General features: G+C 45.5%; 1 long non-coding RNA gene across 1 annotated transcript; it reads left to right on the top strand.

Moving 5' to 3' along the window:
• Positions 1 to 13,337: 13,337 nt before the first annotated feature.
• Positions 13,338 to 16,561, top strand: LOC144331408 (uncharacterized). The gene is made up of 2 exons (XR_013398507.1): positions 13,338 to 13,607; positions 15,078 to 16,561. It is a non-coding gene; the product is annotated as an uncharacterized LOC144331408 (long non-coding RNA).
• The last annotated feature ends 301 nt before the right edge of the window (positions 16,562 to 16,862 follow it).

The raw sequence follows: 16,862 nt of genomic DNA, 5'->3' as shown, positions 1-16,862 counted from the left end.
TGAAATTAAAAAAAAAAGAAGAATAAAAGATAAGCCAACCAAATGCAAATAAAAATAGACTTGATGTAGTAATATTGATATCAGATGAAAGGAGAATTTAAAATTGGAAACATTAAATGAGACAATCTGGAAGCCTGGCTATTTTCCTAACTGAAACAGTCACAGTACTAAAAAGTCAAAACACATGTTATATAAGGAGCATCAATATGGCAAAGATAAAACAAAAATATCTGTGAGGTATGTGTGTATGTTGGAGTGTGTCTACATGTGTGTATATGTGTGTAAGAGAGTGTGTGTGTGTGACTGTGCGATCAAAATGTTTCTGCGCTTTGTAAATTCATCCCTCTTCCTTTTAAAAATACCTAGCCACAGTACTAGCTGGGCCTTAGCTATCTGTCCTTCGGGAGCTGAACATCTAAACTGGGCAGCTCAGACACAGGGGCCTATACAGAAGAGCACCCCTCTCAAAAGGCTGGAGAATTCTGCCATGAGGAAGCCAAGATATGATTAACCGGTTATCAACCAGCCTTGGGGGAAGGGATATTGACCCACAAAGGGAAAGTAAACAATTCCACTCCATCAGGGGGCAGGGGGTAACTCACAAGATCACGGTCTGCTCCTGCTGTCAAGTCATGGCTGCAAAGCCCTCCAGGGAAACTCCAGGGCTGGCAACCACCTTTTCAGGGAGCAACAGGCTCCCTGGACACTTGGCTGGGCCCAGCGGGACCCAGCTGCTGAGAATTCTTTCACAGACTCTGTCATGCTGGGCGTTTCCAAAGCAAATATCCCCAAGGTCCACACTAGGACCATCTGTTTCCCATTTTGAGGAGTGAGTTCTATATACTAGTTTGTTAAGAACTGCACTGAAGGAAAGAAAAATAACAGCCTCTTAAAAACACCCAACTAGTCCTGCCCATGCCCTGCAGTTTTATAACGGAGGCGGGCAGCAGAGGGCCTGGTGGAGAGCCTGCTAACCAGAGGGCCTCATAATTTCTTCCCCTCCATGGAAGCCCCAAGCCAAAGCCTTAATGGGAGCATGCTAGACACTGGGTGTTTATGGCAGGGGCCACTAGCTGTTGCTGGCCCTTTATTCACAAAACATCAAGCAAGGAGCTCAGAGCTGGCTTCTCCAGAGTGGAGGCTTTCAGGGAGGGGGTGTTGGACGTGGGCATTGGAGGAGCTGGAGGTGGAAGATCATTTCTGCAGTGGAATTTGAGGTCACATTGGAGCAGCAGCCGCTGCTGGGAACTTGACTGCGCAGCTCTGTGTCTTTTGTCACCTCCGATTATCCCTCCTGCAGCCTGCCGTGGGGACCACTGAATGCATTGCAGACAGTTTTGGCAGGCTGGCCTCTGTGCTGGGCTCGCATTCATTAATCTGCCTGCCACTGAGCCCCTGTGAAAAGAGGAAATTGTTTCACGCTTACTCTCTGAGAGACAAGGGGAAAGGGCTCTCGGAACAGGAAGAAGGCCCAGACTCGAGCCGGGGAGCCAGGTTGGGGTGCTGCAGCAGTGCTCCCAGAGTGCCAGATAGTGGCCTCTTTGGGGAGCAGGCAAGCCCTTCCCTGGAAGGACTTGGAATTGAGGGAGCCCAGCAGTTAATTAGCCCAGTAATGGGGGCTGGCCACAGTTGCTCGGGCTGACGCTGTGGGCCTGGAACAATCAGGGTCTGTCTTCTGACAGAGATGACAAATGGAGGAAGTGAAAAGGGGACGCAAGCAAAAAGAAAAGCAGGGACAAGAGGAAATACCAACTGCAAATTGCTGTAATGAATTTGGAAGGCAGGCTCTGGAAGGCAGGAGAGAAACTGCAGTGTCACAGAGCCAGTGTGGGGACCTTTCCGTGCATCTGGGAGTGACAGTCATAGCTGCACAGGAGGGAGATGGCACATGGCAAAGCAGCCTCATCAGCGAGCAGAGGTGTGGACTAGGGCTGGGTGCTTTCTGAAGGCTTTTGGAAGGACTAGAATTCAGAAATGCATGGGGCTGCTTATCCAAGCTGAGGAGCACTAGGCAGGTGTCAATTATCAAGTATAATAGGAAAAAATGCGATGCAATTTATAATAGTAAAGAGATCCTTAACGAAAAGAAGGCTCCTGGTTCTGCAGAGGACTGATCAGCTTGGAGCACATCTCCGGGGAAGAAGAGCTGGGAAAAGTTTAAATGCTCTGTATAAAAAAAGGGCAAAGGATTTGGAGTTCCCAGGAGCAAACCAAGAGAAGGGAATGGGGAACAGAAATGGAAAGAAAGGAAGACAAGGATGGTATGAGCTGCCCCTTCTTGTGGCATCCATCCCTAGCTTCTGGGAAGCCAGCCAAGCTCTCAGTGCCTGGTGTGCCTGGATTTCAGGGAAACCAGCGAAGAGGTTATTACAGGGTGTTGCTAGGCAAAAAAATCCACGGTGTGTGCAGATACTAGAGGCCAAGGGACCACGAGCGCAAACAGCCTTGGGAAGGAGCAGACATAGCTGCAAAAGTCCTGGGGATTTAGGCACAGGGAAGCCCCAGCTGACCTGTGGGTCACAGCATCCTGCAGACAGCCCCCATTTTTTGACCAGATACCTCTTCTCAGTGCCTGTCCACAAGTTGAACATCCAAATGTGCTTTTCATGTCCTTTCCCCTCATTTTTGTTATAATCCACAAACAGTAAAACTCACTATTGTCAGCATACAGAGCTACGAGTTTGGATAATTGCATACAGTTATGTAACCACCACCAGAGTCAAGAGATAGAAATTTTCTGTCATTCCAAAATGTCCCTTTGTTCCCCCTTTGAAAATCAAACCCTCCCCTCACCCCACAACCCCCTGGCCACCACTGATCTGTGGTCCATCCCTATGGTTTTGGCCTTTCCAGGATGTACTATAAATGAAGTCATGTGGCATCTAGACTTCTTAACTGGCTTCTTTCTGTCAGCACGATGCATTTGAGATTCGCTCAGGTTGCCACGTGTGTGAGTCACGTATTTCTTTGGATCACTTAGTAGTGTTCCATTGTGTGGATGTACCAGTTTGTTGATTTTTTCACTGAGGAACATAACATTTGGGTTGTGGTCTCCCTCATGGACTTTTGACCTTATCTTTCATGGGATATTTTTACTGGTGGGGATTATGAAAAAGTATGCCGGTCCTGCCCAAGGTTTTGTCACACTTATCCTTCTCCAGAGATCTGCAGCCTCTTTAGGTGTATTTCTTCATTTAATTTTGGCCTTCCAAGCTTGGTATAAATAACCAATTGTATGACTTATAAAGAGATTTTGTGATTTTGTTTTGTTTTTTATAACTGGTTTGTTGAGATATAATTCACATACTGTACAATTCACCCATTTAAAGTGTACAATTCAATGGCTTTTAGTAGAATTACAGAGTTACGCTTCCATCACCTCCATCAATTTTAGAACATTTTCATTACTGCAATTAAAAAAAAGATTCACACCCATTGACTTTTTCTGTCCTCCAGTTTCTCCAACCACTGGCAACCCCTAATCTAATTTCTGTCTCCATAGATTTGCCTATCTGGACATTTCTTATAAATGAATTCCTACGATATGTGGTCTTTTTGTGTCTGGCTTCTCTCACTTGGCACACTGTTTTCAAGTTTCATCCATGTTGTAGCATGTGTCAGTGTATCATTCCTTTTTAGTGCTGAATAATGTTCCATCGTATGAACATGCCACGTTTTGTTTATCCATTCATTTATCATTCAGTTGATGGACATTCGAGCTCTTTGCACTTTTGGCTATTATGAATAATGCTGTTATGAACATTCATGTGCATGTTTTTGTGTAGACAGATGTTTTCAACTTTCTTCAGTATATATCTAGGAGTGAAACTGCTGGATTATATATGAAGCCTGTGTTCAACCATTTGAGGAACTGCCAAACTGTTTTCCAAATGGCTGCACCATTTTATACTCCACAAAGGCACTTTCAAAGTGTGAAAGTTCGATGCAAATGATTATAATCTAATATTAGTCATTGAAATGGCAAGAATATTTGATCATCGTAATAATTTGTAGACAAGACTGAGGTATGTAAAGTGACACCTCTCCCTCCAGTCCCCCAATCCCACATAGAGGCACTGTAAACAATTTGGTATGCAGTCCATTCCTCCTTCTTTCCGCTGCTCACCATACTTATACAAAATGTATGTATTTGAACATAATGGCAAAAACTGCAATTACTTTTACACCAACCTAATACTTTCATTAAAATGAAAATGCATTCTGACTATGCATACAGCTCTAATGTCTTCTTTTATTTTTTAAATTATAGTAAAATACCATCTTAACCATTTTTTAGGATATAGTTCCATGGCATTAAGTACAGTCCCTCACACTTGTGCAGTTATCACCATCATCCATCCACAGAACTCATTTCAACCTTCTAAACTGGAACTTTATACCCATTAAATGATAACTCCCCCTTCTCTCTTCCCCTCAGCCACTGGAAACCATCATTCTGCTTTCTGTGGAATCATATAATAGGTGTACTTTTGTGACTGGCTTATTTTACTTGGCATAACATCTTCAGGGTTCACCCAGGTTGTAGCATGTGTCAGAATTTCCTTCCTTTTTAAGGCTGAACATTATTTTTTTTATAGGCCACACGTCACCTATCCACTCATCTATTGATGAACACTTGGGTTGCTTCTACCTTTTAGCTATTGTGAATGAAGCTGCTATGAATGTGGGCATCTTTTTGTCCCTGCTTTCCATTATTTGGGATATATGCCTTCCAACTTCCTTTTTTAAAAAAAATTAAGAAGGACTCATGCGTCCTTCCCTTTGACTTCTCTCCTGCTCAATCCTGCCTTCCCGTGACCCTGTCTCCACATTGTCCTCCTCCAGACTGTCTAGGTTCAGGATAACAGAAACCCAGTTCAACTGTGCTTACACAAACAAAAAGACTTTTGGGTTTCATTTAACTGGAAAAGTAGGGACACATCTAAACTTTTTTTGAAGATTTTATCACTTAAAAAAATCTTAACAGTATACTAACGGGGTTCTTCCATATTATCACCTTCATGCACTGAATTGCTGGAAGTCTCATAATCCATCTCATCATTTCCCCATTTATGGGAATTGGATAGCCATTACCATTGGGTGTTTGCCATGGTGCAAAGCTCTTGGCATCCATTGGCTGATTGGATTCTCACAACAATCCTTTGAGACGGCTCTAACTATCAGCCTCTTTTGAGAGACAAGGAAACTGTGGTAGAGAGCTTAAGTCATCTGTCCAAGGCCATTCTGCTGGTAAGGACTGAGGTTAGAAATCAAAGTCTGTCTGACTCTCAAGTTCACCTGTCTAACCTCAGCATCTTAACTAATGACATTCCTCATATGATTTTTTTTTTTTTTTTGGTTGTCCAAGGAGTGGTCTGGCAGGGGATGGAGATACAGAACCTGAATATATGTAGATGTCTACATTCCAGGAACCAGAGACTGATTCCTCAACAAAATCAGAGGTGTCTTTCAACAGTGAGTGTCCTTTCTCAGAGCTCTGGCTTCATGAAGCCTCAGAAAACCAGAGTGGGCTCCCAGGTTCCTACAGAGGGCTACTGACTCATGCGTCCTTCCCTTTGACTTCTCTCCTGCTCAATCCTGCCTTCCCGTGACCCTGTCTCCACATTGTCCTCCTCCAGACTGTCTAGGTTCAGGTAACAGAAAGCCAGCTCAACTGTGCTTACACAAACAAAAAGACTTTTGGGTTTCATTTAACTGGAAAAGTAGGGACACATCTAGCCTCCATCATGATTGGATCCAGGGATTGAAATGATGTCATCAGGCTCTTTATCTCTCAGCTCTGCTACTCTGAATGATTCTTTCCTGCAGTGGACAGGCCTTCTCCATGAAGTGAGAAAGCTAGCCACCAGAAACCCCAAAACTACAGCTTCAAAGCTTAACTCTCTCACCAGAAGGAGGACCAGTATTTTTTCTCCCAGCATCCATATATCGTTCTAAGGGAAGGACTCCAATTGGGGTTGGGCCATATGCTAATTCCTTAGCCAATCATATGGCCAGGAAAAGGCAGTGTTGGGATTGATGTAGACCCAGCTACATGGAAGGCAGTTTGTGCTACTAGAGAGAGGGAAGGAGAATGTATGTGTGCTTGGCAGACAGGAACAATGACTAGTATCACACTCTGTCTGCCTTGGTCAATAAACTCCCCACACCCAGCTTCTGTGGATACTGCCACCATCACCACCACCACCACTACCACCACTACTCAGATTTCTTCCCCATTTTCACTCCCCATTGCCAGAGAGTGAATGAAGCCAGACAGGCTGCTTTAGAAAAAATGCAACCCTCAGGTCTATGGAAATATGCAACCCTCTGCCCCCTCCCTTTCTGGAGGAGACACTGCCCTATCTAAACATTTTCATCATCTGCTGCTTCTTCCAAATCACTCCCCAGGCTTGGCTCATCTTTGCACAGTTTGTTTCTACTCCACTGTAAGGTATAAGAACATGAGGTGCCCAGATGTACTGCTGTTTACATTGCACAGAGCATGAAGCCATGCGTGTGGCTCCCTGCTCATCCTTGGATCTTTGTCACTGCAGTCCAAGGCTCTGATGATTGCTGCAAGCCAAATGGTCATGGTCAAGCCTGGTCATTACACTGTATCTTCCCCTTGACTCACAGCAGACCCGACTGGATGAAAGATCTGGTTTCCTCATCACAGAGGCATAAGGTTTCTTTGCCATTTGATTGACTGGTAAATGAAATCCAGGCTCATTTGTTTGCTGTGGGGCTTTTTTTTTTTTTTTTTTTGTGCAGCATGTCATGATTAATTCATCTCTGGCTTGCCTCCATGGACAAGCTCTAATACTTGGCACCTTCTTCCTCTTCTTGTCTGTCTCCCCTTTCCCTTGCTGCACCCCAGTCCCACCTTGGAAAAAAGCTTCTCTTCCCTCTGAGGCTCAGCAAATACCTCTTGCCTATAGGTGAACTTGGACCAACATTTCAAACTGCCAGGGACCGAGGCTTTAGGAAATAATAACAGTATTTGTTGAAAATAGTTGGATCCTCCTAAACTGTCTGCCTGTGCCAAATTGAGAACTAAATCACAAAATATGAAGCAAATAAACAGAACCACATAATTTCCATTTTCAAATGAGTCATCCACAAGCTAAAGAAACTTTTGCAGAACGAGCAACTGGCATTATCATTATTAGCCCTCACTTGGCACGGGTAGCAGTTTATTGTTCTCAAAGCACTTTTGTTTCTACCAACTCATTTCAGTGTCTACAACCACATACAAAGATAGTGTAATAGAGATCTTTCTTATTTCCATTTTGCAAGTGGAGAAATGGCAGATCCACCTTGAACAGTGGCCTTTACAGAGAGCCTTTTGGAGTCAAGAATGGAAGATCAAGTATGAAGTTGGTACCAGACTAGAACTGAAACCTATCAACTCATCCTTCTCCTATGCATCTTTTCCCAGCGTACCATACAAAATCAGCTGAAACAAGGCAAAATCTTTTGAAAATCACAACCTTGAAGCCAATTAAGCAGACAGCATAGCCTCATTTTATACTGAATAAACTGAAACAGGAAAGGTCAGTATAAATCACGCAAATAGCTGTGGTCAAAATAGAAATTGAAACACAGGCCGGGTGCAGTTGCTCAGGCCTGTAATCTCAGCACTTTGGGAGGCTGAGGCAGGTGGATAACCTGAGGTCAGGAGTTTAAGACCAACCTGGCCAACATGGTGAAACCCCATCTCTACTAAAAATACAAAAATTAGCCAGGTGTGGTGACACGCACCTGTAGTCCCAGCTACTCAGGAGACTGAGGCAGAAGGATCGCTTGAACTCAGGAGGCGGAGGTTGCAGTGAGCCGAGATTGCACCACTGCGCTCCAGCCTGGGTGAAAGAGTGAGACTCTGTCTCAAAAAAAAAAAAAAAAAAGAAAAAGAAATAGAAACACATCCTTACCCAGACACAGCATATTATTCTACTTTGTATAGGGTAATTTTCTATCACCCACCTGATGAGAATGTAACATCCATGAAGACGGAAGAACAATCATACACTCCTTTGACGTGCCCCACTGTCTCTCTGGAAAGCCGAGAATATACAGATTATTGTTTATATGCTAGGACTGTAGGATTTGTGAGTTGAGAAATACACCAAATCTACTTCTTGTACTCTGAGGTTTGGGTTCTCGGCCTCCTTCAAATCAACAGGGATATGAATGTGTTTATCTCACTAGATCCACAGGCCTATGGCTCGTTCAGAATAGGTACCACAGGGATAAGAAGACAGGAAGAAAAGGAGCAAAAGGATGAGAATCCTTCAGAGCAATGCAGATGATATAGGCCAAGCAAAATAGTACGCATTATATAATTAACAGTAAGTCATCCTTCCATTCATTTAATCATTAATTCAATAGCCATCCATTACAACAATTCTCAGCTGACCTTAAGGTGCTTGGGAGGATTAAATGAGGACACTTGTATGTGTGACGAATCTACCACAATATCCATCACACAGTGGGCCCCCTGCTAACACTGGCTCCCTTTGCTTCCCTGTGTTCTAGCCCTGAGCCATCTGAAACAAGCACCTGCAAACAAGAATGGAAGTGGTGTCTGTGTGTGTGAAGATCAGAGATGGTCCGCAGGGAGAAGAGTGGGAGATGAATGTGGTCATGAAGGGGAGGCGGGATTGGGCAAGGCCTTCCTGCAACCCCTCAGATACTTAAACATGGGTTGCTGTCACATTTTCAACAATTTTTATAATACCGACCCATGGCAGGGCAAGTTTAGAGTGTAAACAATCTCACAGTTAAGGGAGGCCCTGGGATATAGCAGAAGGGCTACTGAGCGTTAAACAAAATCTCTTAATCTCCCAGGACCTGTTTTCTGATTTGCAAAGCAAGAGGGAAAGGACTAGACACATTCTAAGGATCTTTCTGGCTGTGCACAACTGTCAAGATGTTCCTTATGTAGAGGCAGCATCTCTTTCACTGTAATTTCAGCTCACTTCTGTTGATCAAGTTAGCTGAACCCAGTCTTCCTAATATAAGGGAAAGACAATTGGGGTGGGTGGAAGGCCTGTGGGAGGGGACCCGTCATAGCCAGGGCCTCTAGTCACTCCTGAGGTCACATCAGTCCCAGGAACCTGCTGAAGTTTGGAAGCACCCTCCCCCTATCCTTCAGAGAGATCTGTCTAGGGCAATTCACCCTGGAGTTCTCAGGAAGCACACTAGGAATTTCATTCCAGAAGGCTCCCTTTAGAGGCCACCCCCAAGAAATGGAATCTAAGGAAATGGGAAAGAAGGAACCCCTCAGTGGACAGGCCCTCTCCATGAAATGAGAAAGCTAGTCACCAGAAACTCCAAAACTACAGCTTCAAAGCTTAACTCTCCCACCAGAAGGAGGGCCAGTTTTTTTCTCCCAGCGTCCATATATTGATCTCAGGGAAGGACTCCAGCTGGCCCTGGTTGGGCCATATGATAATTCCTTAGCCAATCATATGGCCAGGAAAAGGCAGTGTTGGGAGTGATGTAGACCCAGCTACATGGAAGGCAGTTTGTGCTACTAGAGAGAGGGAAGGAGAATGCATGTGTGCTTCGCAGACAGGAACAATAACTAGTATCACACTTTGTCTGCCTTGGTCAATAAACTCCCCACACCCAGCTTCTGTGGATACTGCCACCATCACCACTACCACCACCACTACTCAGATTTCTTCCCCATTTTCACTCCCCATTGCCAGACAGTGGTCACCATCTCTGGTACAGACTCACGGAGCTTTCAGGAAGGGGCTTCTCTGTCCAACACACACTGGCCCCTACAGAGGCATCACCACATAACCTCAACATGTTCCCATTGTGCAGCTGAGATGACTTCTTTGGAGAGTTAAAACATCTTCCCAGGAGCTCACAGCAGGTTAGGGGCAGAACCAGGATTTCACCTGAGGTCTGGATGAACCAAAAGATTACTGTAAACTCTCTACTAAAGATATGCCAAAGAAAGCCCCAGTGGGGACCAAATTTCCAATGCAGTAGGAGAACAGCCAGAGAATAATGTAAACAGGGCAGAGAGAGGGCCCTGGAAAAGGAGACTGGACAAGCCTGTCGGAGGCTAATGCCCATATGTGGATCTTAAGGTTGGGGGCATTGTTACCTGGGGTAGGATGTTGCCTTTAGCCATCTCCTGCCTCCCTGAGAGACCAGCACCCATCAGCACATCACAGCCTAAAGTGTCCCTAAGGCTGGGTCCTGAGACATCAGCCCTGATACCTATGCCATAGGGATGACCACTGTGTGTACTTGTTCAGAACATGCCTTGTACAGTACACTTGGCCAAGAGAGGGGTTCTTCACTTACCAAGCTATGTGTGCCCACTGAGCTGTGTCTGCCTGTAAGGGTGACATTTTTCTAATCTGTGCAAAGGCGCTATAGGAGTGAGTTGTGGTCCTATTCTGAGCACTCCTCTTGTGGGGTCTCTGTACTTACTCCATGAATGCTGGCTGAGTGTTTGCTATATGCTGGGCCATTCAAACATGAGGAGACACAGCCCCTGCTCTCAAGAAACTGAAAGGCTAGTGGGAGACGAAGGCAAAGAGACAGGCACAGACCATGGGAAAGAGAACATACAGGGGCTCAGGGAGACCAGGCAGGGGCCAGTGTGTCTGATTCTACAGTCTCTCAGGGCTAATCAGTCTCTATTATGTTCTCCTTCTCCCAACTCCCCCTCGTGTGGCAAATCAGAACTCAGCTAGGTGGGTGCACACACCCCCACCTGCTGCTCTCCCACTCATCTGATCCCCAGCACCATCTGACCCGGGTAGTCCCCATTCACCCCCAGGTGCAGTCAAAAGGCCCTTTGTCTCCAGGGATTATGGGAAATTCCTTCCTTCCTCCCTGCTTGGGGACCTGCCACTCTTAATAGGTTCAGTATTTGATTGTCAACAGATGGAAGGTCAGTGCTACACACACACACATACACACACACACACACACACACACACACACGGGTTTTGGATCTGAATTGTTTCTTTAAGTCCCTCAACTCTCCACAAGACCCCAGGCCAAGATGTTAGGCTGAACCCAAAATCAATCAGGCCCCAGGCAATAGAAAAAGCAGCTCAAAATACAAAATGTGCTCTCTAACACAAGGTGCAAGGCTTCCTTCTCCGGATCATGAATGTTCTTTGTATTTTTTTTTGAGACAGGGTCCCACTCTGTCACCCAGGCTGGATTGCAGTGGTATAATCATAGCTCACTGTAACCTCAAACTCCTAAGCTCAAGCAATCCTCCCACCTCAGCCTCACGAGTAGCTGGGACTACAGGCACATACCACCATGCCCGGCTAATTTTTTTTTAATTTTGTAGAGATAGGGTCTTGCTATGTTTTCCAGGCTGGTCTCAAACTCCTGGGCTCAAGCGATCCTCCCACCTCAGCCTCCCAAAGTGCTTGGGTTACAGGTGTAAGCCACCAAGCCCAGCCACTCTCTGGTTCTGAGTGGTTTCAGAACAGCACAGACATCAGTCTATGGTGGTCAGTTCCTTTTAAGGATTATGCAAAAACAACAATAACAAAAAGGCATCCCACTTAGCATTTCAAGACCACCATTTATTGAAACCCTGTTTTCCAGAAATTTCACGATTGAGTAACACATGATAGAGCCAATTTGGCCTCCTTGTCCCCTTGCTTGCTGGCTCTTACATAAAGGAAGCCAAGGGAATTCAGAGAGAGAGAGAGAGAAAGAAAGAAAACAGGGCACCATGTAGCGAGTGAAAGCAGGATTCTTTTGGGCAACCTTTTCAGAAAGCACGAAGGAAGGAGACCAAGCCCACCTCCCTCCTGCCACACAACAGCTGACCACAATTCACCAGGGCCATGTGGGGAAGATGTGAAGACCTCCTGTATTAGTTCATTCTCACACTGCTATAAAGAAATACCCAAGACTGGGTAATTTATAAAGGAAAGAGGTTTAATTGACTTATAGTTCCACATGGCTGGGGCAGCCTCAGGAAACTTACAATGATGGCAGAAGAAGTAGCAAGTACCTTCACTAGGCAGCAGAAGAGAGAGACAGAGAGGGAGAGAGAGAAGGGGGAACTGTCAAACACTTATAAAACCATCAGATCTCATGAGAACTCACTATCATGAGAACAGCCTGGGAGAAACCACCCCCATGATCCAATCACCTCCCACCAAGTCCCTCCTTCAACATGTGGAGATTATGGGGATTACAATTCGAGACGAGATTCCGGTGGGGACACAAAGTCAAGCCCTATCACCGCCCATCATCAGAGGCCTCAAGCAGACCAGGTTCTGGGGTCAAGGCTCTAGTTCAGTCAGGAAGAGACCATTTCTCACTCAGAGGGGGTGACAGCCACTGATAGACCCTGATGCCATGTAACTGAGCCCCAGAAATTCTGCTGTGAAAACAAAGTCACCCCAATGAGCCATTCTCCTTGTGCTGCTGAAAACAAGAGATCACTATGGATAGAAAGCAAAGAGTCTTGAAGATTTTAACAGCCTAGGATTTAAAAGCCATACACCCTCCTCTCCAGGAGGATTCCCAGGCTCCAAGTAAAGGCGCCCCAGCCTCAGTCTGTCCTCCCCTCCTCTGGTTCTGAGCCTCTCTCGGTGCACGCTTCTGGCTCACTGGCAGAGTGGCCAACGGCAGATGACAAAGAATATAAAAGCCTACCTTAGGGAGACATTCACTATATAAAAAAGCAAGTGCATGGTTATAAATAGCATACTGGGATACATGCAAATCATAGGCAAAGCCACTTGAGAGTTCTTACTCTATTAAATATTTTATGAACACCGAACAACTGACTTGCTTCATTAAGTCGGAACATTAATAATGGCTAGCATTTATTGAGCACTTACTGTAAGTCCAAACCAGAAAATCAGAGGGCTCAGTGGAAGACTCAGAGAGGAGGCTTTGTGAGATGAGATTGAAACAGGAAGGAAATGGTGCTCCTGGCAAGGCAGGTCAGGAGCAAAGGCCTGGAAGTAGGAATGCAGGTCCAGAGCAGGGCGACGATGAAGACCTTTCCATGGGAAGGTCTATTGGCTCCAGGTTGGGGTCTCACCTGGACGACCCACAGAAAAGCTGAGACCTTGCTGAGGAAAAGCAAGTTTTAGCAGTCGCTTCCTTGCACAGGTCCCTTTATGGGACTATTGAGCCCAGGACTGAGCGAGGCAGAAAGGCTTTGACGGTTTCATTTTATTTTGTTCTAAACAAGAGATAATATGAAATAGGCACCTGGGAGTGGTTTGAATTAACAACCCAAACCAAATGAACAGCTGCATCCCGGGGCGGGTGGGGGGAGTTTCCTGCTTTGGGCCATATTTCCTTTCAGCAACATTACATTAGCACGTATGAAATACAGCCGAAAAGTCAGGCAGTATTTAGTGAGAGAGAAAGGTACTTCCATGCTCTGTGCAAAATGTACTGCCAATTAATTGGCCGTGTAAGCCTGGGTTTTCAACTCATCTGCAGAAGTCTCAAGGTTAATGAAACCGTTACATATGCACGGATGTTGTGGAAGGGGACACAGGAAAAGATGTAATTGACAACGCTCTCCATCCAGCTCTGCGGGGTGGCTATTCTTACCCGACAGTACTTCGCAAAGTCAGGTACGTGGGCAGAACTGGCCTCTCAGAGTGTGAGTGTGTGTGTGCGTGGAGATGCGTGTGTGTGCAGCCATGCTAATGAGAACAATTAGATCCCTCCACCTGGAATCCATTAGCTGTGATTATGATGACGGACTCTCCTACCCTTATTACTATCTAGATTAGCTAACCCCGTTATTACCCAGGCCACCTTGTTCAATCTGTTCCACGAAGCTGAGGAGACAGTTTCCTGTCATCTAAGCCGTCTTTCTCTCTCCCCCACTCCGGAGCCATTGTAAACTCCCTCACCCCATCTCAATTACAAGAACCCTAATAGGCCCTCCTGTCCCAGGTGACAGGCCCCTGCAGGTGTTTAGGAGGCGGGCGAGGGGACAGCCAGCTGATCCGTGCGGTCATGAGTCCTGTATTCGCTCAGCCGTGCTCACAGCACAGGGCCTGTGTCTGCAGCTGTTCAGCAATTATCTTAGCCCAGTTACCTCACCATTTCTTAGGGTGTATGGAAAAAACAAATAAGGCACATTAAAAGGGTTGATACTGCAAAATAGGAAAAGCCTAAAAGACAGGCAGCACCCCAAGTAGAATGCGTGATCCCTTCACTCTCGCCTGTGGCTTTAAGAGCTGGACATCTCCCAGTTGCCCTCAGAATTGGAGACACAGAGATGATTTTGGTACTCTCTGGCTACAAAATCCAGTGAAATTATGAGGATTCTTGGACTGTGGGCTCCCCTCGTCCCTGGCAGCCCTGTTTCCCTCCTTTCCCTAGAGACCCTATTTCCTGGCCACCCTTCCCCACCAATAGAAAGAATAAGCATGGTGACGGCAGCAGGAAGCAGGACAATGAAAACAAAGTCTGAGAAGAGAATTTGATATTTCTCAAAACGTCACTAAAGCCGTTCCAAGCAAAGTCAGAATGCTGCAGGGTTACCTGACACTCATTCCCCGGTTTAGTATCGTTTTCCATTTGTTGGGAATGTAGTTGGAGATGTGCGCCATGATGTTTGAGGACTCAGTCCTCTGAAGCAGAGCTTCCCCTTGGTGTGCCCGATATAGAACGTTCTCAGCCTTCGAGGCAGCCAGAGCCCCCGAGGTGGGGCCTCCAGCTCAGAGAAGCCTCCTCCAATTACCCCAGCCTGGCAGTTCTTAGAATTATTTTTATGTGCATCAACATATGAAAAAAGTAGAGAAGTGCTGCTCTAAAAGGTCTCATTTCATCTTGCCTCCATCTTCCTTCATCTCTCTTTTCCATGCTTAGAAAGTCAAAGCTGTAAGGACCCTTACCTTGGCCAACAGTAAGGACAACAAGGCCCTGGGGGTTCCATGGCTTGCCTGAGGTCCCATAGCTGTGGTGGCAGAACTAGAACTCAAGCCTCGTGACTCCCAGCCGAGGTGTCCTCTAACGGCTTTTTCACTTGAGACAGAACCCATCTCCCACCCCTCTCTGTCTCACCTCCCTCTCCCCTCCTGACCTTTCAGGTTGCAAATCTGGACAACCCAGGCATCAGGAATAAATCCAAGCAAGAGGACACACAGCCTTCCTGCACTCTGACTCAGAGGGGAAGGGCGGAGCCTCTGTGCTTTCCCATGCCATTCCCGGCTGCACGCAGAAGAGGATGGCAAGGCCTTCTCGGGAAGGCAGCCTCTGTATCCAAGGGTCCATGCCGACCCAGGGAAAGCCTGGCCTGAGTGTTAATCCCATTTCACAGTCCATTGGCACTGAAGTCGCCGTGGGATCCAAGAGTCATAAACTCAGAGGGGGCAGATTTCAAGGCAGTCAGCCTGGAAGAAACATACTGTGCCACAAATATCCCTTTTCCAAGCAAATCCCAAAATCTGGACATTAGGAAACGTGTGAGTTTCTGTGAAGAGGAGCAAACTACACAACTCCTGTCAGACCGCACTTGAAACTCCATCTGATCATCTGTCGCTGTGTTTACAGATGCAAGAGTTATTCTTGGCACTGTCTACATGAACGTTCATCCCTCTGCACATAATGCTCCCCAGCCCGGTTAGGGATGGCTTAATCTGATTAGTGTCCCAGGTGAACCAGGAGATGATGGGTTCGGTCTAATTCTTCGCTGGGGAGGGGACAGGATGATTGCTACTCTAAATGTTCATCCCTTGAGGTCAGGAACGTTAGCAGTTCTCACATAAGTTGCCATGTCCACACCTCAGAAAATTGGCACAATGAATATAATTTCATTTAAACTATAGCTGACAACTATTTGGAGATTGGGTAGAAAATGATAAGGTAGTTATAGGAGTTGTCTAAAGAAGTTCAAGATATTTTAAAAGAAATCAATAGTAATACTTAGTTGGTAGCAAAGAGGCTGGGAAATGGGCACTTTGCTAACGTTGGTAGAAATGAAAACTGAAATGACCTTTCTGAATGACAATTTGACAAATACACGCCAAAGGCCTTGAAAATGTGCATGCCCCTCGACAAAGCAATTCTAAGAATTTTACTCCAAGGACATAATCAGAAATGTGTACAAAGATCTACATGTATGAATTTCATCACAGCAATTCTGTATAGTAGAAAAAAACAAAAATAATCTAAATGCCTAATAAGAGAGATTTGATTTTTAAAAAAGATACAGTGCAGTAAAGCCATTGTAATAGAAAATTAAAATTACCTATTAAAACAGGAAACTTTTGGCCAGGTGTGGTGGCTCATGCCTGTAATCCCAGCCTTTTGGGAGTCCGAGGCAGGTGGGTCACCTGAGGTCAGGAGTTCCAGATCAGCCTGGCCAACATGGCAAAACCCTGTCTCTACGAAAACTATAAAAATTAGCCTGGCGCCTGTAATCCCAACTATTCAGGAGACTGAGGCAGGAGAAACGCTTGAACCCAAGAGGCAGAGGTTGGAGTGAGTCCAGATCACGCCACTGTACTCCATCCAGCCTGGGTGACAGAGTGAAACTGCGTCTCAAAAATAAATAAATAAAAAAAATAGGAAACTTTGTCCATATTATAATTGTAAATAAAAAGAAGTCAGACTACAAAATAGCTCATACAGTAATACTATAATTTTAAAAATCTATGTATGTATGGTTATGTGTTGCTAAGAACAAATATTAGAAGGCTAAAATACCCACATTTTCCCATATGCTCAGCATTAAACATATATCACTTTTATAACCAGAAATGAAAATTTTAGGGAAATGAAATCAATTCTTCAGCTATAAACATAGAGGGACAGTGGAGGAAAGAGCATCGTTTCTTTTTACTGATCTAACACCTCAACCCTTACTCTCAGTT

Source organism: Macaca mulatta, chromosome 9 (genome assembly GCF_049350105.2).
Source record: "Macaca mulatta isolate MMU2019108-1 chromosome 9, T2T-MMU8v2.0, whole genome shotgun sequence".
Taxonomy (NCBI): domain Eukaryota; kingdom Metazoa; phylum Chordata; class Mammalia; order Primates; family Cercopithecidae; genus Macaca; species Macaca mulatta.
The sequence above is the reverse complement of the archived record's forward strand: the minus strand, read 5'-3'. Positions and strand labels throughout refer to the sequence as shown.